Here is a 27500-nt window from a genome sequence, read left to right on the forward strand (position 1 = left end):
CGTTATGAAACAGCTGTTGAGTTCAGGGCTCTGTGTGTGTGTTTGAGGTGAAGCGCAGCCAAATAAATAATTGTTCATTACTTGATTTCTCTCACTGTGAAAATCTATAATCCTGCTAGTTAGCAAAGCGAAGGGTCAAGCAACTAGAGCACGGTCACATGACTTCACGTCTCCACTGCTAAGCTAAAGGAAGCTAAGGTTGGGCTATAAAGGAACTACAGCACGGTCACATGACTTCACGTCTCCACCGCTAAGCTAAAGGAGGCTAACGTTGGGCTATAAAGGAACTACAGCACGGTCACATGACTTCACGTCTCCACCGCTAAGCTAAAGGAGGCTAATGTTGGGCTATAAAAGAACTACAGCACGGTCACATGACTTCACGTCTCCACCGCTAAGCTAAAGGAGGCTAAGGTTGGGCTATAAAGGAACTACAGCACGGTCACATGACTTCACGTCACCACCGCTAAGCTAAAGGAGGCTAACGTTGGGCTATAAAGGAACTACAGCACGGTCACATGACTTCACGTCACCACCGCTAAGCTAAAGGAGGCTAATGTAGGCCGCATTTTCAGCTTGTGTTAACCACAGACCTTATTTCAGGCTAACAACCAAAAACAGGAGCTAAAACTGTTATAAAGAATGGTTTATGACTATGAACAAAAGAATAAAAAGATGTGATTGTGTGTGTGTGTGTGTGTGTGTGTGTGTGTGAGTGCGTGCGTGCGTGGGTCATGGAGGAAGTGGAGCGTAACCAGATTGAGATCACGTCATCCAGCCGCTGAATGGAGGCCGTTTGTCTTTACGAGCCCCGACTCGCTCTCCTTCTTTGTTAATGGGGAATATTAATTTCCTGTATTCCATCTTTACTGCATTAATATTTGATGATTAAATATGGCTAGCAGCGCCTCATCCTCCGATCTGCTCTGTCTCCGTCTTTGTCTTCCCAAAAAGTGTTTTATTTCTGTCTCCCTTTGTCTTCTGCCTCTGGTTTCAGTATCTCTTACTTTATCCTTTCTTTGTCCGTTTGATTCAGTCAGTATCTCAACTTCTGGATCCGTCTTTCTTTACTTCTGCCTTATAACTCTTCTTTAATCCTTACTTACCTCGATGGCTAGAGTTGGTCTCAGTGATATCACATGACAACCCATAAAGTATTATTTAAAGAGAACCTATAAGGCTTTTCGTGGTTTTCCCTTCCCTGTAGTGATAGGTTTTAGTGCATGTCAATGGTCTGCAAAGGCTAAAACCTGGCCTGAACCGCCTCCATTGGACTCCTTTGTGGTCTTCAGGAACATATTTACACCACTAGGTTACACCTGCGCTCCTATTGGCTAGCGCTCCAACACGTTCTACGAGACAGATTAAGGGGCGGGACATCTCTAAGCAGTTGACCAATCACAGCAGGGCCAGCCAGCTAACCAATAAGAACACTTTAAGTTGCATTTCAACATATTTATGACCAATATTGTGTAGAAATATTCCTAGAGTTAAACTTCATTGATCGTCTTCCAATTATCTCCAGAGTGCTTCGCTCTGTTTTCATGCTTTCTCTTTTTTCCTTTTTTCAAACGTCATGCCGATAAAGCTTTATTGAATGTAATTGAGAGAGAGAGAGAGAGAGAGAGAGAGAGAGAGAGAGAGAGAGAGAGAGAGGGACCACTTTAGCCTCTGAGCCACAGGGGGACCCAGCGGAGTGTTATGCAACCACACACACACACACACACACACACACACACACACACACACACACACACACGCACACACGCCAGCTGTCCCTAATTCCAGTGAAAATCCTCAGTCTATTTGTCTTTCTCTGCTTCATCCTCTTCCCATCTCCTCCGAATCTCTGTCATATTTTCTGATCTGATCAATCACGTTTGGTGGTTATCACCTGGTTGTGGTTAGTCCAGCTGCTCAGACCATCAGGTGCTGCTCAAGTGATGGCTTGCATTATCAATATTCAGCCTAATTTCTTCTCTTAGCGACTTTTTATTGGAAGATTAGTCGCTATAAACCATGTAGGGCTGCAGAAAGTACATTTTAAAATCACCATTTAATGCTAGGAAGAACAACGCTGGTATATCCAGTAATGTTGATATGCATCCCCAATTTTCCTGATGTTGTGCAGCCCAGTTTGGAGAATACTCTTTCCTGTTTGACTAACACAATGGCACCAGCACGAAGAAATCGTTCCCCATGTTTAGAAGAACTTCACTAATGCCCTGGGAGGAGGAGGAGGAGGAGGAGGAGGAGGAGGAAGAAGAGGAGGAAGAAGAAGAAGAACTTTATTAATTCCCAACATTTGGAGAGATAACCCTGCAGCCAATATCTGGTGGAAAGTCTTCCCAGAGGAGTTACAGCAGCAGATAAATGACCCTGGTTTCGGGAATATGATATAAAATGAGTAATGTTTGGGTGTCCACACACTCCCATCTCTCTCCCTCTACCCCATCACTTTACACCCGCTCTCTTTCTCCCCCTCACCATGTCACTCTGCAGGGTTTCATGTTGCCTGAGGCACCTGTCCCCCCCTGGGGCTGGTACAATGCTGTCACACACACACACACACACACACACACACACACACACACAGTCGCACAGTGACACACACTCAAATCAACTGACTTGCAAAGGCTGTGTTCATTAATAGAAGTAATGCAGTATGTGTATGGGGGGCTTTCCCACTCATGAAAAGACACACACACACACACACACACACACACACACACACACACACACACACACACACACACACACACACACACACACACACACACACACACACACACACACACACACACACACACACACACACACACACACACACACACACACACACACACACCAGTGTTTACCCCAAACTTCTGTTCATTAAAGTCAAACCTCAAAACAGAAAGGTTATAGACTGTAATTACAGAAAACTAAACCCAAATCACCCCAAATACTTGCTGGTGCCATAATGAGGTGCAGGAATGAGTCCTAAAACCCAGAAGTGAGTCAGCATTGAAATATATTTGGTTGCTAGCCTGAAATAAGTTCTGTAGTTAACACAAGCTGAAGATATTTAATTCTACAACATTAAACCCGTGAGTAAATACCCCACTGGTGAATTTAAAGAGTCTAAAGGAAACGACTAAACGTCATCACGCCCAACGTTAGCCTCCTTTAGCTTAGCGGTGGTGACGTGAAGTCATGTGACCGTGCTGTAGTTCCTTTATAGCCCAACATTAGCCTCCTTTAGCTAAGTGGTGGTGACGTGAAGTCATGTGACCGTGCTGTAGTTCCTTTATAGCCCAACATTAGCCTCCTTTAGCTTAGCGGTGGTGACGTGAAGTCATGTGACCGTGCTGTAGTTCCTTTATAGCCCAACATTAGCCTCCTTTAGCTTAGCGGTGGTGACGTGAAGGGAAGGGAACCATGGAGATGTTAACTTTAGGGTCGGACTAACATCGAAGAGTAAATAAGCATCAAGGAGAAAAGATTTATTAAAAGACTTATTTCACTTGTTACTGTCCCCTTAGTGACGACGGTATGTGTGTGTGTGTGTGTATGTGTGTGTGAGTGTGTCATCCAGCTCAGGCTTGCCCCACAAAGCTATATTTATTCAGAGGCTGTCCCCAAGGACGCTCCAGCTATGTGTCCTTTTCACAGAAGCACACTTTGGGACCAGAGACTTCAGGGGTATCCAGTTTAGTGTTACACCAGCAAACTATGCCAGCACACACACACACACACAGATACACACAGTGTCAGGGTTAGGAGGGCTACGACAGGTCATTTTTTTTGCTTAAAACTAAAATCGAAACATAATCAGTGACAGTTTTTCATTTAAAGAAATCAGACTGGTTGCATTGAGCTGGATTTGGCCGAGGAACTGTTGCTCTCTCTTCTGCTGACAGGAAGTGAAGCTGCCAGGCCGGCTCTGTGTGTGTGTGTGTGTGTGTGTGTGTGTGTGTGTGTGTGTGTGTGTGCATCAAACAGTCAGCCAGCGGTTCGTTAACTAATTAGTGAGCTCGTTTATCTCATTAGGCTCTGATTGATCTGCCAGCTGATGGACTGGCAGCTGAGCGGCTGTGTGTGTCTGTTTTACGTCAGACGGAGCGGGCTAATCGATATTAACAACACAGGGAAGAGTTTAACTGTTACACAACCTCATTATCTGGCAGCGGCTGCACAGGAGGAGGGGGGGGGGGGATTTCAGCGTTACACCAATGTCACCAGAAGGGCAGCTTTCCTGTTAGCGGCAGGAAATTAGCGCAGATAGCACGGCTAGCTGCTGTCTGATGGTATCTGAGGGTCAGGGCATTACACGGCTGGATGCACACTACTTTCAACTGAGTGTCAACATGCCAGGAACACACACACACACACACACACACACACACACACACACACACACACACACACACACACACACACACACAGACTGTCACACACATGGTAACAAGTGTTTCTGTTTACTGTGTACTGCAACAGGAAGGTAAAGGAATATAAAGTTACTGTCAAAGGTAGTTTTGCATATTTTCGTAAAGCAATTTTTACATCAATAAAGTTTTTTAAAAGAGTTTCTTAGTGACATTTACTGACATGCATTTTCAGTATGCAATACTACAAATCAGCATAAAAGCAGTCACAGCAAATGTGTTTTTTATTAGGAAATATTTTGTATTATTTATATTTAAAACTGTTTGCACTAAAAGTAAAGGAATTGCTATTAAATTGTGCAGTTTTGTGAGAGCATTGTTAAAGATGATAAAACAACAGTAATAATTAAACTGTGTTTTACACACCGATAAATAAATAAAATATGAATAAGCCGAATAAAAAATGCAGTAATATTTAGTCATAAACTATTTATAGGATATATTGACATCCTATTCACAGCTAATTGACCCTATATTTTTTAGATTCAAGATTCCCTTGTTTAATTTTGGTCACATATTTTGTTGTTTTGTTTTACGGTTCCAGATGATTCTGTTTGGCAGAATCCAATCCTCGTTGGACTTACTTCCCTTAAAGGAGGAAAAAGACAAACAAATAAATGGGTGATAGTAAGCTGACGAGTCACCGCCTGCTTCCCGACAAAAACAAAACAACAGCAGGTTGTTTAACCAGAACCAGGAGTCAGGAACCAGACACTTGGAAAAGTTGTCGGGAAAGCTTCATTAGGGCATTGTGGGTTAGCTTGTTTTTATTTTTGTTTTTGCAAGGGGGGAATTCCACTCGTTCCCACCTGGGATCTGTGCGGGGAGGCTGGGACCTGAACCGGCGACCTCAGGCTGACAAGCCTGCTTCTACGAGCTGTTAACTACCACTGCTGCCCTTTACAGAGCGGGGAATAGAGCCAAAAGAAGTGGCTAAGTTTAGGCTGTTTAATTTAAGTACCTCAGTGGATCCAACTGAGCAGAGTTGGGTTGTTAATGGAATAAAGTCCCTGGTTCCATCGACAAAAAGTAAAGGATTTAGGAATTTTGCAGAACATAATCCCTGTTTCTAACAAGCATTTATGATACTTCTCCACATATTAACACCACCTGCTAAGTAAAAAGCTAATGTTGGGCTATAAAGGAACTACAGCACGGTCACATGACTTCACATCACCACCGCTAAGATAAAGGAGGCTAATGTTGGGCTATGAAGGAACTACAGCACGGTCACATGACTTCACATTACCACCGCTAAGCTAAAGGCGGCTAATGTTGGGCTATAAAGGAACTACAGCACGGTCACATGACTTCACATCACCACCGCTAAGCTAAAGGAGGCTAATGTTGGGCTATAAAGGAACTACAGCACGGTCACATGACTTCACATCACCACCGCTAAGCTAAAGGAGGCTAATGTTGGGCTATGAAGGAACTAGAGTTCAGTTACAATTAGTGATGTCACTATGTTCCGGAAGTAAACAAAGGAGTCAAATTTTAGCCTTTGCAGACCATTTACATGCACAGAAACACACTACAGGAACGGGAAAAGTGTTGTCATTGCATCATTGCTCACTAACGTGCTGCAGCATCTCCAGAATTTAAAGTAGAACTAAAAGTAAATGTCCTGAAAGCAGCTGCAGCTGTGCGACTCAGCAGATATTTCTCTACAATCCAAAATGAAATGTCTGCTGTCCTTCCTGCTTCAGGAGCTCCATTATGATTCTGTTCCCGGATCGAGTGCGGGGCATCCAGGTACACCATTAACCTTCATCGATTCCTGTTATTACATTCATATCGACCGCAGAGGAGGAAATGGACAGAAGATTCAAAATGTGAAGTACAGTAAGTTGGGAAACAAAGAGGAATGCCACTCGACAGGAAGAGTATTATGCAGATTCTACACACACACACACACACACACACACACCACACACACACACACACACACACACACACACACACACACAGGTCTGACTGAGTGCACCTTTAGCTGTCTCTGTGACGCAACAGCTTAGGGAGGGCAAGAAGAGGCCAAAATATAAAAACCACACACACACACACACACACACACACACACACACACACACACACACACACACACACACACACACACACACACACACACATTGCCGCTGCACCATTCAGCATCAAATATGCATCAAATTATATAAGAGAGCCTCTTATGTAACAGACTCTATCCCCTTCATACCCCAGTGTGAGTGTGTGTGTGTGTGTGTGTGTGTGTGTGTGTGTGTGTGTGTGTGTGTGTGTGTGTGTGTGTGTGTGTGTGTGTGTGTGTGTGTGTGTGTGTGTGTGTGTGTGTGTGTTTTGATGCTGGGGTCTACGGCTAATGAAGCCATCTTTGCACAGGGGCAAAACAGAGGGAAATGAGAAGGAGGAGAGGAAGCTAAATATAACTCCTCTGGCCCTGAGCAGCATCTGAGAAACAAGAAGAGAGGAGAGGAGAGGAGGATGCATAAAGGGGAAGGAGGGAAGAATGCAAGAGAGGAGGGGAGGACATAGGAAAGGAGGGAAGGATGCAAGTGAGGAGAGGAGGACATAGGAGAGGAGAGGAGGGAACACAAGAGGAGAGAAGAGGAGAGAACAAGAGAGGAGAGGAGAGGAGAGAAAGAAAAGAGGAGAGAAGATAAGGGAACAAGAGAGGAGAGGAGAGAAAGAAAAGAGGATAGGAGAGGAGGACGCAAGAAAGGAAAGGAGGGAAGGATGCAAGAGAGGAGGGGAGGACATAGGAAAGGAGGGAAGGATACAAGTAAGGAGAGGAGGACATAGGAGAGGAGAGGATGGAACAAGAGAGGAGAGGAGAGGAGAAAAAGAAAAGAGGAGAGAAGATAAGGGAACAAGAGAGGAGAGAAGAGGAGAGAAAGAAAAGAGGAGAGAAGATAAGGGAACAAGAGAGGAGAGAAGAGGAGAGGAGGATGCAAGAAAGGAAAAGGAGGGAAGGATGCAAGAGAGGAGAGGAGGACATAGGAGAGGAGAGGAGGGAACAAGAGAGGAGAGAAGAGGAGAGAACAAGAGAGGAGAGGAGAGGAGAGGAGAGGAGAGGAGAGGAGAGGAGAGGAGAGGAGAGGAGAGGAGAGGATGGAACAAGAGAGGTTATTTTTGTTTTCAAAGTCCCTTCATTAAACTATTTCAGCAGCAAAGAAAAACCCTGTGAACTGTACACCCTCAGAAATTAAGAATCAGCTTTCCACCCCCCACCACAAAGCATGAACACAACCCCCAGCCCCCCCCCAGGCCCAAAACTGACTGAATGCCTACGATAACACGGGGAAATCATTGAAAAACCTGTTGCAAAATCAGCCGCTGTGATGCAAGAAATATTTCAGACTTGATCAAGTTTCATCGAATTGAATCGTTACCCTAAGTGTAGCTTGTGATTAGACCCTTTTTGGGGTTTTAAGGTGTATTTTTTGGGAGGTCAGACACAAGACATATCTCAGATATCCACGGAGAAGTGTTTTTGTCGTTGAATTTATGAAGATTTTAAAAGCTAAGCATCCTTAAGGGCAAACCTCTTCCTCCCTTTCTCTTGAATCCTTCAGCTCGGCTCATCAAGCTCAAGCCGGCTTCACTTTAATACATATATACACACATGCTGCCTAAAAAAGCAGCAGCACCCCCCGGACAGAAACATAACACATATAGCAGAGCAGTCAGCCACCACAGCCGCCTCGCTGCCCGGCGCTGGAATCCACCGCTCTGACATTTCTGCCGCCGCAAACCCGACGGGAAACCTTTAACGGCCTGAGGTCGGCTGAGAGGGAGATGCAGATAAATTACAGTGTTTGGTTTGGAGAGGAGGGAGAAAACCAACTGTGAGAGGGCTCATGTGCCGCGTGCACGCCGCTGTTTAGGTTTCTGCGTTCGTGTGTCAGTGTGTCTCTGGACGTGCACGTACCAAACTGTTTATATATACGTTAAATAAGATCAAGTGTTTCCAAATCTGTGAATGTTGGACTCTGTGTCGACGTTGTTAAGCAGCAAAATAAAGACTCAAAGCTCCTAAAAACTTGCAGGATTTCTGACTGAAAAACACAGAGAAATTGTTCAACTATAAAACGCCTGAATGCTGAGTGAGACAATGTGGTGCAATAAAAGAAAGTGCAAGTGATCAAAGATCAAGACTGTCCTAAGTGTTTTTGTTTGTGCTTTAAGTAAACGCTGCACAATTCAAGAAGTCTGTGAATTTGTTTCTGAAGCTTCAGGGCCGTTCTGCTCCATAGGTTTGGGAGTTTAGAACGATGCAACTCTATGTTGCTTACTGATGCAAAACAACCGGACAAGACTGCAAGCATCCACATTTAGAGCTGTAGGTTAAATATCTTTGGGTTTTGGACGGTTTGCTGGACAAAGAGAACCTTAAAAGACGTCCCTTCAGGCTCTGGGAACTTCTGATTCAGGGGTCATTTTGTCAGGATGTTTGTTTGGCTTTAAATATAAGTACTGCAATAAAACAGCAAAAGAAAGAGTCCTATAGCCTACTGGTTTAGACTTCTCAAATGAAACCTGCAACTCTGTCTTAATTTTGCATGCTCCACGAGCTGAAACGTACATTTACTGACACTTGTTTCCCAATTAAGGTCAATAAAATAAAAATAATAGGGAAAGAATGATCAAAAGGGCAATTCCAGGGTTACGCAAATGGTTGTATTACCTTTTAACGTCCTTAATGGAGACAATTAACCCTTCTACCTGTCAGTAGTTCAGACATTTTGTTAATTTCTAGGTGTTCTGACATTAAATGCCATAAGAAAACGTAACTAAATATCCAATGTGCTTTACGTTCATGTAAGTCGGCACATTCTGAAGGAACATCTCCGTGTTTACATTCATTTTTCCTTTTAACGAGACTTATCTGAATATATTTGCATATATACCTGGCCCTCAGCTGAACGTCTGTGTTTAACATCCTGCGGGAATTAGATAGATGGAGGACGGAGCCACACACACACACACACACACACACACAGACGGCTGACAGCTGCTTCTGATCCTGTATGTAGTTTAAGTTAACAGAGAGGTCTAATATCACCGAGTTGTCAGCCAAATCCTGTCACCGACACCCTCAATGTGTGTGTGTGTGTGTGTGTGTGTTTGTGTGTGTGTGTGTGTGTGTGTGTGTGTGTGTGTGTGTACGTTCAAAACAAACAGTGAATGTTTCTAAGTGTCTTTAATTCGTCAGTTGAAGTGAACAGAGAGGAGAGAAGTGACAGCCGGCGGAGGAATGGGAGGAGGATCTGTTTTGAATATTTTGGGTTCCTTTTGGCACGTCGGGATGAAAGAGGAGATGAGGAGCGGCGAAGAGACGAGAAGGATGCCAGAGGAAAATAGGAGGAAGAGATTTTAAAAAAGGAGGAGAAGGGAGCAGTGAAAGAAACTGAGGAGACCAAAGAACGAGGAGAAAACAGGAAATAAAAGGAAGGAAAATAGGAAGGAGGGAAGGAAGGTTGCGTAGAGGAGGAAAAAGGAATGAGGAGATCAGAGGTAAGCTTTAAGGAAGGGAGGACACATTCCAGAGGATGGATGAAAGGAGAGGAAAAGAGATGGAAAAAGGAGAAGAGGAAAGATGACCAGGAAGGGCATAAGAAGAGTCAATAAAAAAGGAAGGAGGAGAGATGAAAAGGGAACGTAAAGGAGGAAGGAAAGGAGTTGAAAAAAGGAGGATTGGAGAGGAGAAAAAGAGAGGAAGGGGAGGAAGAGACAAGAGGGGAGGATAAATATTAAGGATGGATAAAAGGAAAGGAAAGGAGGGAGAAAGGGAACAGGGAATAGTATGAGTAAAAAGAGGAAGGAGGAAATGTATAGGAGGAAGGAAAGGAGGATTGGAGAGGAGGAGAAAAGGAGTACAGATCAACAGAGAAGGAGAAATAGTGGGGGGCAGATTGAAGGGGAAAGGGAAGGAGGGGGAGACACAAAAACTAGGAAGGCAAGAGGAAGGTGAGGCAACAAAAATGTGACCTTTAAAGAGAGGAAGGAGGAGATGACAAGGAGGAGAGAAATGGAAACGAGGAAAGACGAGGAGAAGAAGAGAGGAAGGCGTACGAGGAGAGGGAGGGGAGGAGAAATAAGGAGACTGGAGAAGGGGAGAGGAGAGGAGATAAGGGGAGATAAGGGCAGAGGAGACAACTTGGAAGAGATGAGTCGAGGAAGAGGAGATGAGACGAGGGAGGGATGAAAGCGAGGGGAGGGTTAATTCCAGGGACAGATATACAGCGTTTTGAAGAGGAGGAAGAGAAGAGAGAGTGAAGGATGAAAGGGGAGGCGAAGGGACAGGGGGAGGGAGGAGAAAATTCAGAAGGAGAGTGAGACGGGAAAAGTTAAAAGTGTGCGAGTGAAGGAGAGAAGAACAACAACAAAAATCTAAATTTCCGGATCAAATTTGTTCTCAAAAAGTGACATTTTCGTGTTGTTTAGTTAAGATAATGCTAACGGCCACATCTGTCACAACTACAGAGCTGAAGCGTCTCCATTTGGACATCTGTGGACGAGCATGACTTTCAGAAAGCAGAATCCAGTTTGTGAGAAAGCGGAGCGCTCTGCTCTGCGTCAGCACTAACCTGCTGTGACAGCTTTGGACAGAAACACAAAGACAACGTTTCACTTGAACCTTTGACACAAACAGAAAGAAGGGTACGCTCAGGACAGACTGCAGCGCACCTTATAAACAACCCTGAGTCGGACTCACCCGGAGTTAGAGCTGCGGGTTTAAACACGCGGTCAATTCAGAGAAAACAAAACAACAACTACTTAAGTGAGGCCGAGTAAAACATCAGGATTTTGCTCAAAATAAGTACGTTTGTCGAGTTAAGGACTAAAATTACCAAAAACGTTGAGGTTTTATTTCACAAGGGACACAAAGAAAGGACATTCAATAAGCTTGACAAATTGTTTGTTGTATTTAACCGAGGTTTTGTTGCTCAGGAATACTTACTGTGAAGCCCCTTTGTTTTTACTGCTGGCATTTTACGGTATTTATTTTATGGTATTTTTAATTTTACAGTATTTATTTTACGGTATTTATTTTACGGTATTTATTTTATTTTACAGTATTTATTTTATTTTACAGTATTTATTTTATTTTATTGTATTTTTTTTATTTTATGGTATTTTTAATTTTAATTTTATGGTATTTATTTTATTTTACGGTATTTATTTTATGGTATTTCTCTGTCTGTTGTCTATCTTGCCTTTAATGTTGTTTGTTTTGAATCTGTAGCCCACTGAAACGTGTTTTGTGATTTTGGATATTTTATTTATTATGACTGAGTAAAAACGATGTGTCTCTAAAATGCCAGAAAATAGCTTTTACTTTCGCTCAACCGTGTAAAATGACACCATGCAACTTTATACCTTTTACTTATTTTATAATGCCGCTGCTTACAGTACCTTGTAATGTATGTGAAATTATTAACGTCTTCTTGCCTCTTAATTTAAATTCCCTGTTATTTTGCTTTCCTGCACTTTCCCCTCTGCTGAAACAAAAAGGATTCTGACTCTAAATGATGATTGTGAAAGTGTGCATACTGAATGTCCTACGGGATTTCCAAGGAGAAGGTATGTTAATCAATCATATGAAGAGAAAACGTCAATTAAATGCCATGAAAGCTTCTTTTCCTTTAGTTTCACATACTTTCTGGTCCACATTGGGGTCAAATTGGGAGCTAAACTCCTCTAATGCCATGCTAAAAAGCAAGACGTCCATCCCCCCTGTCCTCATCCAGGTTTTATATGCATCAGATAGGGAAAAGATCACGGTTAGCCAAAAAAAACCAGCACAATTGGCAAGATCTGTGAAAAATAAGTCAACAATTGGCAAGTTTTGCAAAAGAGACGTCACCGTTTGGATAAAAAACAAACAAGTGGAAACTTAGACGATAAACTACTCAACGTTAAGGTTAAATAGCTCCTGAGATGGGAATTCATATGAAAAATAAGTTAAAATATGCTTAAAGATGACTACAAAAGTAAAGCTAAGCGGTAAATTAGATTCACGGAATGAAAACAGGTTATGTAAAGTAATAATATGAAAAAAACATCAAATAAAAGCTACTTTCCTCTAGTTTCACATACTCTCTGGTTCACATTGGGGTCAAATCCTCTAATGCAATGCTCAGAAACATCCCCCCCCCCCCCAGGTATTATATCACACACATTTCTCCACGCTCAAACGACTGCAGAAAGAAGACACACATCAGAAAATATCCGCTAGAGATTTTCAGTTTTCAGGTCGCGCCAGATTTACTCACCCCCACCCCCCTCTTTGAAGCCCTGTTAGCACGCGGTAATCCCCCCCGCTGCATGACGGACGGGCGGGCGGGCGGGCGCAAGGTGCTAGCCAGCTGCGCTAGCTGTTAAGCCTTAATACCCTGAGTATGAGTGAGCTAGCGTGGAGCTAATCAGTCTTAATGCCACGCATATGGAGTTAGCTCCGGAGATGGCTAGCCGGCGTAGCAGCGGCTAATCCCAGCGGCTACAGGAGAGAGCTCCAATCCCCCATTTGCCCAAATATGTCATTTTTAGAAACTGCAGCATGAGATTAAGATTAGAGGAGGAGAATAAAAGTAGACCGTAGGGAGACATGTTTGTTCGGACGGATGGATAAGGTCTGATTTTATTGCATTTCCACAGATTATTTTGGCCTCTTTATTCCTGTTGTCAAACATATTCAAATGATAAGGGTGTGATTTTACAAGAGGGTATCTGATCTGCTTTATTGTGCCTCCTCTAATTTGAAGTCCATTTCGCAATTTCAAAACAATTGGGAATAATTTGAGCCCAGTCTGCTCTGATTGGTTACCTAGCGGGGCTCTGTTGTGATTGGTCAACCACTTAGAGACGTCCCGCCCCTTAGCCTATCACGTACAATGTATTGCAAATACAAGCTTGAGTGTTACAAAATGATGTCACCACGTTCCTGAAGTAAACAAAGGAATCAGATGGAGATGTTTCAGGCAGCTGGGAGAGGGATTTTAGCCTCTGCAGACCCTTGACATGCACTAAAACCTATATCACACTACAGGAGAGGAAATATGTCAGACCTGATCTTACAAGAAGTATTATTGAAGTCAAGAAAGAGCATTTCCTCTATCTTGCTAGGTTAGAAAAACATCTGAAGTACTTGGGTGACACACACACACACACACACACACACACACACACACACACACACACACACACACACACACACACACACACACACACACACACACACACACACACACACACACACACAGGCTCTTGTTGACTTCCTGTGCGGAGACAGGAAATGATGTCATGCTGGTGTGGGCACAGAGATATCCGGGTGGCATTTATCTCTGAGTGCATGTGTGCGTCTTCAGACTGAAGCACCTGCTGCTCCCTTTCTCCCCCTCAGCGCTCAAAATCACAGCCTTCAGCGCGACTCCGCCTCCCATCCTCCTCTTCACTTCCTCCCGCTCCTCCCTCTTCCGTCCATCACAAACAGGGCACTGACACGGGCCACCATATCTCTCCCCCCCTCTCACAGAGCAGAGGAGAGACACCTGTTCCTCGCTGGCAGGGGAGGAGGAGGAGGAGGAGAGATGGTGGTGGGTGAGGGTGATAAAGAGATTGGAGAAAGGGAGGACATAGTGGAGAGAGAGGTGAGGAAGGGTGCGATGATGGAGGAGGAGGAGGGAGGGAGCAGGAGAGGATGGATAGGGAAGGATGAAGAGATATGGGAGGAAGGGAGAGGATGAAGAGGGGGGAAAGAAGGATTGAAGAAGAGGTTGCTGAAGGGAAAATGGACAATAAAAAGGGGGAGAGGACTAGATGAAAGAAGGGAGACAATGAAGGAGGAAGGAGTGAGGAGAAAGAGGGCTAAAAAAGGTGGGAATTTGAGATGGAAAATCTCAACGAATCCGGACACATCTGATCATAGGATGTCTGGTGAAAATGTCTCCCCTATTTTCCCCGGCTTTCCAAATAAAAGTCAAGCATAACGTGTCATTATCCACACACACACACACACACACACACACACACACACACACACACACACACACACACACACACACACACACACACACACACACACACACACACACACACCTTTCTGAATACACTTAGGAAATGATCACGGAGAAAGAAGAGGAAACATTTCTTAGTGCGTTTAGGAGAAGATCGGGCTTATTCTAAAAGCAACGAAACTGGGAAGTAAGGTGAAAATGTCTCTCTGTTTGAGGGATTTTAACTCCAACAGTAACAGGGTGCATGAAGGTAACGTCAGCATTTGGATCAAAATAACAAAATAAGAAAGGCCTCTAAACCTGTAAGGCCTCCTGGTGTAATTTCACAACATCACTTTAAGCTATCCTAAAAAAAGTCAGTAAATGCTGTTTTTTTAAAGACTACATTTACATAGTCAAAGGTCCTTCTGTGCAGCCTCACAGCTATTGGGCAGTACATGTGTTTATAGGTCCCGCCCTCTGGCCATAAACTCACACAACTCACAGATCTCACAACCAAGCAACATGTTGTTGGATTTGTCAGATTCAAATAAGTAAGCTGCCTCAAAAGAAATGTGGGTGATTATTACAATGTCTAGTACATATTTAGTTATTGTGGAATACATTCGTCACATTTTACCTACAACAACAACAACAACAACAACAACATCTGAAAGGTCTATGTTTGGGGCTTTACAGGGTTAATTGCCTATTTATATGAAACAAAAGGTCAAAGTTTGTGTGAAAATAACTGCAAAAATGTACAGGTTTAGTGGAAAACAAGTCACTGTTTGGGTTAAAAAGCCCCAGAAGTACCAAATTATGTGAATGAAATATCCACTTTTTAGTAAAAAGGACAAAACAAGTGTCAGTTTATGTGAGATCAAGTCCAAGTTTGGGTTAAAATAACGATGGAAGACAATTGACCTTAGAGCTCGTTAGCACAACTATCAGTGAGCATAATGTCTACTTACAAGGATGTATCACACACACACACACACACACACACACCAATGCAAATATAAATGCACACGCTGAACCACATATCAGCAGTAAAGTTTCACACACACCCACAAACACAAACACACCCACAAACACAAACACACACACACACACACACACAGAGGAAGTGTGCAGGCTGCAGCAGAAAAGCCGTCATTTGCATGAGGAAGAAACGGAAGTAAAACTTAAGCTCCTTAATGTGTACACACACACACACACACACACACACACACACACACACACACACACACACACACACACACACACACACACACACACACACACACACACACACACACACACACACACACACACACACACACACACACACACACACACACACACACACACACACTGCTTTCCATGCCATTTGAATGCAAAGACAAAGAGTCCAGTGGACTGTGGTTACCTGGAGGAAATGGGAAACAAACTAACTGCTGTTGTCTCGGCAACAGTCATATCCCATAATGCTATGCAAAATCTGATGCTCTGTTATCTCACTTGTGGCCCTGCCTTGTGTGTGTGTATGTGTGTGTGTGTGTGTGTGTGTGTGTGTGTGTGTGTGTGTGTGTGTGTGTGTGTGTGTGTGTGTGTGTGTGTGTGTGTGTGTGTGTGTGTGTGTGTGTGTGTCAGGATGATGCTCACCCAAAGCCATTCATTTGGACACAGCTGTTAGTCAATGCACATGATCGTCATTCTGCACTGTGTGTGTGTGTGTGTGTGTGTGTGTGTGTGTGTGTGTGTGTGTGTGTGTGTGTGTGTGTGTGTGTGTGTGTGTGTGTGTGTGTGTGTGTGTGTGTGTGTGTGTGTGTGTTGCCATCAAGGGCACAGCTTGCATCCGTCCTACCAAGCGGTGGTCACCATGGAAACAGTCCGTACACACTTTCCCTCTTTACCTTTTTTCTACTTTTCAATATACCATTGTGTGGGAGCGGACGTGAATGAAAGTGTGTGTGTGTGTGTGTGTGTGTGTGTCAGTTCACTTCCTGCATTGCTTAAGCCAATCAGTGAACAGGGATTGATGCGGGCGCTCTCATTGGCTAACGGTCCACTCACTACTGATGCTTTCCTTTTTTTCTTTTCAGCTGACCTCTCAATACATCGACTCCGGTAACCATGGCGCCCGCATCCACACGGTCCTCCATCTCTTCTTCTCTGTTGTATTTCCTGTCGCTTCACTCAGCGGTGTGTGTGAGGCCGTTTTTGGCTCATGTGGCTCAAGTGTGATTTCCTCTCTTCCTCATCACTGAGATGTGCTGTTTTTTTGGGGTCTTTGTTGTTGTTTTGAGATTAAAAATCGAGACTTGTTGTTGATTTTTAATCTCTATATATGTCTCACTTTGCCTTTAAACAGTGATGACCAATTAAAGGAGCATACACGAGTTGATGAGCACATGTCAGAGTGACCACATCTCAAATTGATTTAACACCAATTCTATATTCATATCCACATTTCTAAATCGTTGAATTTAAAATTGCATAAAGAAATCTACACATTCTTTGCACATTTGTAATGTTTATTTAGTATCCTATGTGCAGATTTGAATTAAAGGTTGGTTCATCATACTCTATTGTATTACTCACACACACACACTCACACACACACACACACACACACACAGAGTATGCATGTGCACAGTGTGCAGGCGCTGACGCACATCCTGTTTTCTGCCGCGTGTTTCACTGAGATGACACCGTATGAAGTTTAAAAACCACAGTCGTTGGAGCTTTGAGGAGCAGATAGTGATCTCCACTTTACATGATCTATTTCTGTGCACTGTCAGAGTCAACCAACCAACCATACACACACACAAACACACACACACACACACACACACTGAAGGATGTGAAAGCGAGGAGGAAAAATAGAGACAGAAAGTCGGAGGGTGTTTTGGATGACACGGTTTATCTCGTCCTTGATACGAAGCCGCCTCTTTCACAGGAAGAGGAAGTGACACTGCTCACACACACACACACACACACACACACACACACACACACACACACACACACACACACACACACACACACACACACACACACACACACACTCACACAGTGCTGTTTCTTCTACTATGCAGCAATCACACATTAAAAGGCAAAGAGAGAAAACATCCCTCTTCTTCTAGCCTAATATTCAGCTCAACAGCCGTCTTTATTCAACATGATGCTTTCATAACCTTATTTTGCCTTTAAATCTGTCCTTTTGTTTCTGTGTATCAACGCAGACCCCCCCCCCTTCTGTGGGACAGATAAAGAACGTCTGATTACAGAAGTCCTACTCCATGTGTTTAATCCTGACTCTGTTCACCGTCACTGCTACAGAAGGGCGCCTCTCGCCATGCATTCTGCATCCCCTTCCTCTTGTGTGAGCACATGATGGGAATTATTATAGAGGGATGCTTTAATATACCTAAGGCCTCTCTGACCTTTGACCTCCATGTTGTTGCTTGTAATTTAACAATAAACAAAGAAAATTAAGTCTCTTGTTGACCTTAATTTTGTCTCTACATGAGCTCTAAATACTGTTGATATGCTGTAAAACATGCAGGAATTAAATCTGCATTAAAGACCATCTAAAGTCCAATTTACCATAAAATAAAAAGAGAGGAAAATATTTATAAATATAAATAAGAAATACAATAATACAAAATGAAATGTATATAAGAAATGTATTTAAATAAAATAAATGGAAATATTTATAAAAACAAGAACCAAAAACTAAAATAATGCTCAAAGTCTGACCGTAAATAACACCTATATTCCCGTACATACACCACACTGTCCCCCTCATAATCACTTTTTGAAATCAGACAGGAGGACAGAAACTTTGCATGCTGGGATTCGGCGGCAACGTGAGCCCTTTTTTCCTTTTCATTCTCGCTCGCAGCCGAGGTCACACCTCCGCTAACGAAGCTGGACGGTTTCCGCGGTAACCAACAGCGAGAGTAATTTCTGTCTAAACGAGAAACGCTCGACTCTCCCCTCGTCTGTCTCTCCCTCTCATCACAAAGGGAGCGGCCATTTTATCCCATAATGACGGTTGTTATTACAAAGAAGGACTTTTCTTTACCCACCATTGAATCCTTATCGAGGACTTTTCTTTACCTCTTAAATCAAGACTTTTCTGTCCGCTGCTTTTATTAAAACACAACTACTCTTATCTTGTAATGAAAGGGTACTTTATTTTTATTCTGTGGGGGTTTAAAAACATGTATTTATTTCTTTATGTTTTTGGTGATTGTTTCATGTGCTATACCATCACACTTTAATGAATGTTTCACCGTAACCTTCATTTTCATTAGAATTCATGAACTCTTTACTTTTGATGTCAATAATTTCAATTTACTGACTTTTTTCATTTCAGCTGAGCAACATTGTCTCGCATTTTGGAAATCCCAGTATCATGCAAAGGTATTTTACTGGTTTTAAAAAGTGCATTACAGTAGATTTATGTCATTTTCTGACCATTTATTTTTAACCAACTTGACTTTTCCACTTATCAACAGTGATTGCCAACACGAGTGTGTCTTCCACCTGTATTACAAGCGCTTGTTGTGTATGTCTTCCAGCTACAACACACACACACACACACACACACACACACACACACACACACACACACACACACACTATTTCCAGTTTCATGGATCTTACCTGGTGTAGCCGTTAGTCCTCTGGCCCGGTTTAGAAAGTCCACAACTCGTCACAGCTCCTGGGGGACAAAGAGAGGTAGAGGGTGACGATGATGCACAGTACTTTTGTGTAAATCCACCAGGTGTGAACACACTGTGTGTACTGTAAGGGGGTGTGTAACAACATGGCTGCTCATGGACTGGAGACAGTAGGAGGCCCTAAATGCAACAAACCATCAGTACATTTTATCATGGTCCTCTCATGGTTTTTACTAACCATTTACGGACAAAATCACGGATGCTTAAGCACTTTTCCGTGGTTGTGAAAGAGCAACGTTATTTTCTCTTGCAAAACAGTATTGTTAAGATGCATTTATACTTTAAGATTGGGGTCATTTATCTTGGGAAGAACCTTAAAGCAATACATTGACATTGAAGGACACCGTTTGCTTTTTGGAAGACAGTTAATAACTATTCAGGTTGCTAGATGCTAGTTAGCTTAGCTTAGCACAAAGACTGGAAACGGGGGGGACAGCTAGCTTAGCTCTGAGCTACCTTATTACCTCCTACTTGCTACTTGAGCCTGCTAAACATGATCAGATCTTCAAATAAATTCACAGAAAAGCTAAAAGAAATGCTGCTCCTTAAAAGAGTTCAATAAATAATAGAATATTAAAATACAAAAATTCAGAAAGAAAGTTTTAAAATAACGCTTGAATATCAAATGAACACTAAACAGGATTGACTGCACGCAAAATCAATGAGCATATTTTTCAGATCACGATCTTAACGTCGACGCACTTTAACTTTGACGTACTTTTATTGAATTGAAAGGCCATCAGAGTCTTTCTGTATATAAATATACATGTTGTATTTAAATGTGTGTCAGGCAAGTGAAAAAAACATTTGTTTTTGCAGGAATTTCAGAAGAGACACGCTGTGGTTTTTAATCGAACATTTCTCAAAGACTCTTTGTGGATTCTTTGACGTTTCAAACCCTTCGCTGAATCCGACAATAAGCAAACAAAGACAGGAGACGCTCTGTCTCAGGATCACTCGTGTCAGCCGTTTGTCGTCTTGATTTTTCAGTTTTCTTCTTTGTTGTTTTTTATAAGCCCTTTGGGGTTTCTGTTCCCCCCCCCCCCCCCGCTGAGATTGGAGTTCTTTTCATCCCCTGATATTTTGTTCTCGTCTTCTTTATGGATAGCAAATAACTCATCCTACAGCAGTCTGGAAATAATACTTAAGATTAATGCTCAACCAATTTCTCAATTTGAATTCAGATCAAATCACGAAGTCCAAAACACAAAGTAAGTACACCAGGGTTTAGTCTAAACCAGGGTCTCTGCGCCCTCAAACCAAAATGCAGAGTTTACCCTGAAATGTTAAAGTGATGCCAGGAAACAATCTCTCTGTTGGTCAGAAACGGTTTACTGAGTCCAGAGATATGGAGATGGGGTCAGATGTCTGGTCAGACGGCAGAGACAGCTTACAGAGAATGAATAGGGGATGGATGTCCGGTGGGTCTGCCGGGGGACGAGTAGCAGGCAGCAGGCTGACACTGAGACTGAGATTTCTGATCCTTTCTTTTACTCTCCTTTTTTCTGGAGAGGAAGTAAAGGAACCGGAGCTCTGGATTTATTTGCTGTTGGAGGTACAATATATGACTCAGCAGCTTTAAGACATGAAGACACTATTATTTTAATGCAGGATTTTCAACGTAAAGTGGGAGGGGACGTAATTCTGGCAGGAAGTGACCTTAGTGCCTCATGCTATATTCATCAAGATACAATAGTATATCAAATACAAATACACTAGTATAAAAGTAAAAACACCAATAGAGGAGAAAACATGTAGAAAGAAATTACAAAAGGTCCAAAACAAGCCTTAAAGCAATAAAAAAAAGAAGAAGAAGAATGCATTTTTTATTCATGGAAATAAAAAGCTAAATTACAATTTTGGTAATTTAATTCACATTTATTATTTTCAGATTTATTTAAAAAATATATAAAGATTTAAAAGACCCCCCCCCCCCCCCCCACACACACACTGCAGTCAACATGTGTCCTTGGGCAATACACTACACCCTAAATTGCTCCTGTGGGGATTGTATGACATGTGTTACATATGTAATGTGTAATGTAATGCACTCTGAGAAAAACACTTCAATAAATACCATTAGTTTATGAATTAGTAATAAAAGAACACAAATATTTGAAGCCGTTTTTTAACCTTCATAAATATATAAAGGCAGTACAGTTAAAGTCTTGGATAGTCTTACAAACGTACCTCATGTGCGTCAGCAAGATGTCCTATATCTCCCATAATAAACCTGGACATCCCTCAGAGCTAAAGCTGAGTTGTATTTTTCGGGGCTTTATGAACTTATATGAAGACGTAAGTTACTGCAAGCACGAGAAATGAAAGTTTCCCACTGAGGGAAAATGAAACTGGTACACTAAACTCCAAACCTAACCATCCGTTTTATTGTGGTAGTACTTCTGGTTTCATTTATGCGTGTGGGTGCAAGAACTTATATTTCCTCCCGTTATCCGAGCGTCGCTGAGAAACAGCGGCAGTAGATCGTGACTCACTGTGACAAGTTCGACATTTTTAAATGTCTCTTGGTTTTATCATAACTCTGCTGTCATTTCAGATCCCGCCTTCCTCCAGGCTCCTGCAATCAGCCCTTCCCCTCACCTGGTCTCCACAGTCCTTTAGCCCCTCGCCTGGTCTCCACATCCCTTCCCCTAACCAGGTCTCCAAAACCCTTCCCCTAACCAGGTCTCCAAAACCCTTCCCCTAACCAGGTCTCCACAATCCTTCCCCCTAACCTGGTCTCCACAGCCCTTCATCCCCTCACCTGGTCTCCACCACCCTTCCCCTCACCTGGTCCCCACCGCCCTTCCCCTCACCTTGTCCCCACCGCCCTTCCCCTCACCTTGTCCCCACCGCCCTTCCCCTCACCTTGTCCCCACCGCCCTGTCTCCACACATGTTTTCGTTATTATATTTTTAACACACGTGGCTGTAACAAAACCAACCCGACACTGAAAAAGCAAAGAAACCAAACTCTGAGAAGGTTACTTAATGAGCCGTCTGTACATTAGGTTGAAAGCATTTGAATCTGAAACCCCTCACACCTTCTCCTTGTATCCTGGATGTTGTCAGTGGGTTTTTTAGGATTACAAAACATAAATTTGGCTCTACTGTCTGATGCATAAATGCATGAAGCAAGACTAATTACAAGCTGTTCAGAAAGTAGGCCAGTTTGGGTAAAGGTCTCTCTCTGTTGCTGTGTCTCAATTCACTCTCCCGCATGTCGTGCACATAGAGGGTAGATATTAAGGTCGCGCCCGGTGGATTTTGACCCCTCACGGCTGCTGTGCCCTCACTTAAATGACTTATGCACTTAAAGGTCACATGTAAGTACAGAAGTACGCAAATAAAACACAGCCTTTCTCTTTTTATCTCCCTCTATCACACCTGACACTACCTTCATTGGAGTAAAGAGTGGTTTAGCTTCGTTCCCAGTCCCCCCCCCCACACACACACACACACACACACACACACACACACACACACACACACACACACACACACACACACACACACACACACACACACACACACACACACACACACACACACACACACAGTTTATAGCAAGTGTGTGAGTAAAACAATCAAATTAGCCACCTTTAATTGAAACTCTGCCATACGATTGGCTGCTGTTGACCTGAGCACAGCAGTAAGGTGATTTCTGATTGGCTGAGGGATGGTTGTAGGGAAAGTCCTTCAGTACAGCTAGCACAACACACACACACACAAACACACGCTGAGCAGAAAGTGTGTCAGAGGCTGACAGAATAGACACACTCTTCTGTACAGCTTGAAAACCTCTCATCTCCTCTTCCTCCTCTTCCTCCTCCCTCATGATATCTCCTCCTCTCCCTCTTTGTTTCCTCTTATCTGATCTCCTCTACACTCATGTCATTTCCTCCCTTGTCCACTTGTTTCGTTTCCTCTTCTCTTTTATCTCATACCCTCATCGCTTATGTCATCTTCCTCTCTCTTCCCCTCTCCTCCCCCCTCTCTCGCTCTCCCCCTCTCCTCCTCGATGTTATACTGAATATCTCATCAGTAATAAAACTAAACCCCAGAGGAGTCATTTATCAGGAGAAGCAGTCAACCAGACCATTATCTTTCTGTGTGTGTGTGTGTGTGTGTGTGTGTGTGTGTGTGTGTGTGTGTGTGTGTGTGTCTTAATAATTCAGCCGTCACTGTCAGGTCCACGGTCACCGGAGGACTCTCAGGTTCCTCTACAGCTCTCAGGTGATTACACACACACACACACACACACACACACACACACACACACACACACACACACACACACACACACACACACACACACACACACACACACACACACACACACACACACACACACACACACACACACACACACACACACACACACACACACACACACCTCCTCTCATTTCCTCTCCTTTTCCCTTGTTTCCTTTCCTCTCCTCACCTCGTTACCCATTATCTCCTCCCTCATCTTGATTCCTCTCCTTTGTGTCCTTCCCTTTACTTTATTACTCACCTCACTGGCTTTCATTACCTCTCCTCTCCCTACCTCTCATTTACTTCGTTCTCCACTTGTTTCCTTTCCTCGTTTCTCCTCTTCACCTTTGTTCCTTACCTCACCTATTGCTTCCTCTCCTCTCGTTTCCTCTCCTAAACCTCTCAGAATCAGAATCTGAAATACTTTATTTATCCCAGACTGGGAAATGTTTTCAATGCAGCAGCGAAATACAAAAAGAAGAAGCATAACAAATAATTAAAAAGAAAAATGAGAAATATAGAAGTGTGAAGGAGTGCACGTTAAGTCCACTTCACAGAGAGGCTATGGAGCAGTGAGTGGTCTGCCAGCCAGAGGGGAGTTATCGTACAGAGTTATTGCAGAGGGCCACTTGTTCGTGGCTCAGTTTGTTTCCTCTCCTATTCTTTTGTTTCCTGTCCTTTGCTCTCATTTCCTTCCTTTTCTCTTTTATACTCACCTCACTTCCTCTCCTTATCTCTCATTAACTTAATTCTTCACTCGTTTCCTCTCCTCTTTTCTCCTCTTCACCGTTTTTCCTTTCCTTATCTCTTGTTTCCTCTCCTATCCTCTTGTTTCCTCTCCTCTCCTCTCCACTTGCTCTTCCCTCAGTTACTTTCCTCTCCTCTGGTTTTCTCCTCCTATCCTCCACTTGTTCTCTCCTTCCCTCCTCTCCCCTTGTCTCCTTTCCTCTTCCGTTGCATTGAACCTGTTTCTCTGAGAGATAAACTGTGGCTCAGTGGTTTTGAGCCTGAAATCCTCCCTTAATGCTGTGGGTTTACTCTCCTCTCACAGGAGGATCAGCACTGTGCTGCAGGTGTGTTGTGTTGCAGCTGTTGAGTTATAATCCACTCTGAGGCGTTCAATACGTTACAATAACAGCGTGGGTGAGGCGTGGAAAGCCACAACACAAAGTGGAGCAACGTTTTCTGTCAAACCTGAATCCAAAACCAGCACAAAGGGTGGAACGTCAATTGAATTTTGAATTAAAGTATAGACATCAATACAAAAACTCACATGCTTTTGCTCTTTTGGGGTCTTCATTGATAGATAATGTAGTCTTTAAAGAGGCCCTATTGTGCTTTGGGGGGTTTCCCCTTTCCTGTAGCCTCCGTTGGACTCCTTTGTTTACTCCCCCGGACATCATTGTTTAAGACTCGCGTTTCTATTGGCTAGCGCTCCAACAACTGATAGGCTAAGGGGGCGGGATATCTCTAAGCCAGCTAACCAATCAGAACAGGGCTGTGGTTTCAGACAGAGGGTGAAAAGAGGTGCTGCAGCACAGGCAGTATGAGAACATAAAGAGCTTTCTGAACATTAAAGGAGACATGTCCCAGGAGAGGCAAAGAAAAATGCAAATATGAACCTGAAAATGAGCTTCATAGTAGTGGTTCTTCCAGACTAGAAGTAGGTCTTTACATAATGGATTATATTATTTAGAGTATATTCAAATGTTTTGGAGGTTTCAGTGGTGGAAAGTAAGTAAGCTTTTACTCAAGTTCTGTGTAATTTGAAGTGATTCTATCATCTGCTGCTACTATATATTTACATTCTTCCTTTGTTTGATAACTGCAGTGTCTTTGCAGATTCAGATCATCATTTAAAACATGACTCTTAATAAATGATGACCTATTTAATGGGTTAGTGTGATGGCCACAGCCACACAGGGTAAGGCCAGTACACAGCACCCTCACCCCCACTAGTTTACCTCCCCTCAGTAAACCACAACAACAATTAACACCACACATTTGATTTGACACACTTTGGCCAGACAGTATTTAGTTTATTCCCACCCGTCTAAACCCAGCTAACAGTGGTATTAGGCTGTAGTTATACCTGTCTTTCAGTTACCTGGGTGAGGGGAGGGTACTTCCTGGTTCAGCAAAGGTGTGGCTGAGGACTGAGGATTCATAAATACTGCAAGCAGCCGATTGGGCCAAATTGGGTCAAACCAAATGCTTCCGTGTCATAGGGGGGATTTGGCTGCTGGTAAATAAACATGAAAGGTGGTTTTTGTATTAATTATGTATTTAATGCATGTACTTTTGCTTGTTGCAGGATATCTACACTTTAGTTGTTCTACTTCTCTTTGATAAGGAATTAAAAAATGGACATTGACTGATTCCAATAGTAAAATCTTAACTAAAATAAAGTAATTATTTATTTTAAGCAGTAACTATTGACTGTTGAAAGCTGATGGTGTTAATTATCATCGCATAGAGTGTGTGTGTGTGTGTGTGTGTGTGTGTGTGTGTGTGTGTGTGTGTGTGTGTGTGTGTGTGTGTGTGTGTGTGTGTGTGCGTGCGTGCGTGTGTGTGTGTGCGTGTGTGTGATCACACCATGCCATACATCTGCAGTCATTTCCAAATTCCCCAGCTATGATGTGTGCGGCGTGCTAATTGACAGCAAATGCAGAAACGGATCACATCTGCAGCAACTGATACATGGCTCGTGGCAAACACACACACACACACACACACACACACACACACACACACACACACACACACACACACACACAAGGAGACACATACCGTGAGGGTATACACACAGAGTAAGACGCACAGATTATCAAATGTGTTTAAAAGCAAATGCACCGATAATCCATCCAAGAGAAATTACATTTAAAGCAACGTAAACGTCAGCTGTTCTATTATACCACAGCAGCTTAATAAGTGGAAGTGTTTTGGAACAAAGCATCCTCCAAGAGGGTGTAATAAATAAAGATGATACCACCTTTATACAGAGGATGGAACACCTGTTATCTCCTGACAACTGAGCAAACTGCATCGTCTCAGGAAGACCGAGAGAACCCTTTAAACGCTGTTTAAACAAAAAATAGTCAGTTTCAACTCAAGGAAGTGTCTTAATGTTACGTCATTCATAAATAGTGTTTCTGACAGAAAGGAACAGGCTCTGCTGTGATTGGTCAGCCGCTTAGAGATGTCCCGCCCCCTTAGCCTATCACGTACAATGTGTTGGATCTCTAGACAATATAAGTGTTATAGGGTGATGTCACTATGCTACAGAAGTAAACAAAGGAGTGCAATGGAGGCGTTTCAGGCAGGAGTGTGGGAGAGAAACTCACATAGGGATTTTAGCCTTTGCAGACCATTCACATGCACTAAAATCCATTCAACACACTTCAGGAGAGGGAAATACTGTAGGGCCTCTTTAAGCTTCAAAGCTATACTGTAGGTAAATCACAGCCAAATAACAAAAGGCCTGCGTGACACAGATGCTCATACAGATGTTGGCACACACGCTGCGCTGGTGAATCAAATCAAGGGATTAAATGATTGTTAGTTCTCAAATATCTCCAAGACCTACAGCTGAAACATGGAGTGTGCATGCAAACACACACAGAGTTCCTGCAAGGCCTGTGAAATAAATTAATAGAACATCTACTGCGGATTAACTCACACCATGTTCTCTTGGTGACTGTGTGTGTGTGTGTGTGTGTGTGTGTGTGTGTGTGTGTGTGTGTGTGTGTGTGTGTGTGTGTGTGTGTGTGTGTGTGTGCTTGCTCCTACGCAGCCCTGATGGCCATCTGAGGTGGCAGAGGGACAGACGGTACGTAGGTCGGACTTTCTCCGTGCACGGTCTCACACACACACACACACACACACACACACACACACACACACACACACACACACACACACACACACACACACACACACACACACACACACACGTGCACGCTCACAGTCGTGCAGAGCAGAACACACACTCTTCAATGTATGTTTGTAACCTGGCCAATATTTCCTGAAGCAGCACAAAGCATTCATCAGTGTCTTTATTTCAGCTTCCATTTTATTCCTCTGTTTTGCAGC

At 43.1% G+C, this 27500-nt stretch overlaps 1 protein-coding gene across 3 annotated transcripts in view; it reads right to left on the minus strand.

The window, feature by feature from the left end:
• The window catches only part of hivep2a (HIVEP zinc finger 2a), a 91350-nt gene that overhangs the window by 61764 nt on the left and 2086 nt on the right, over positions 1-27500 (minus strand). For 2 of the 3 annotated variants that reach the window (XM_063901879.1, XM_063901877.1), the window contains exon 2: positions 19076-19133. The gene's annotated coding sequence lies outside the window, so the exon portion shown is untranslated. Of the gene's footprint in view, positions 1-19075; positions 19134-21342; positions 21383-27500 lie in introns of those variants that run through there. The other variant, XM_063901878.1, reaches the window with a different exon arrangement.

The sequence above is a fragment of the Eleginops maclovinus genome, chromosome 15 (assembly GCF_036324505.1).
Source record: "Eleginops maclovinus isolate JMC-PN-2008 ecotype Puerto Natales chromosome 15, JC_Emac_rtc_rv5, whole genome shotgun sequence".
NCBI lineage: Eukaryota > Metazoa > Chordata > Actinopteri > Perciformes > Eleginopidae > Eleginops > Eleginops maclovinus.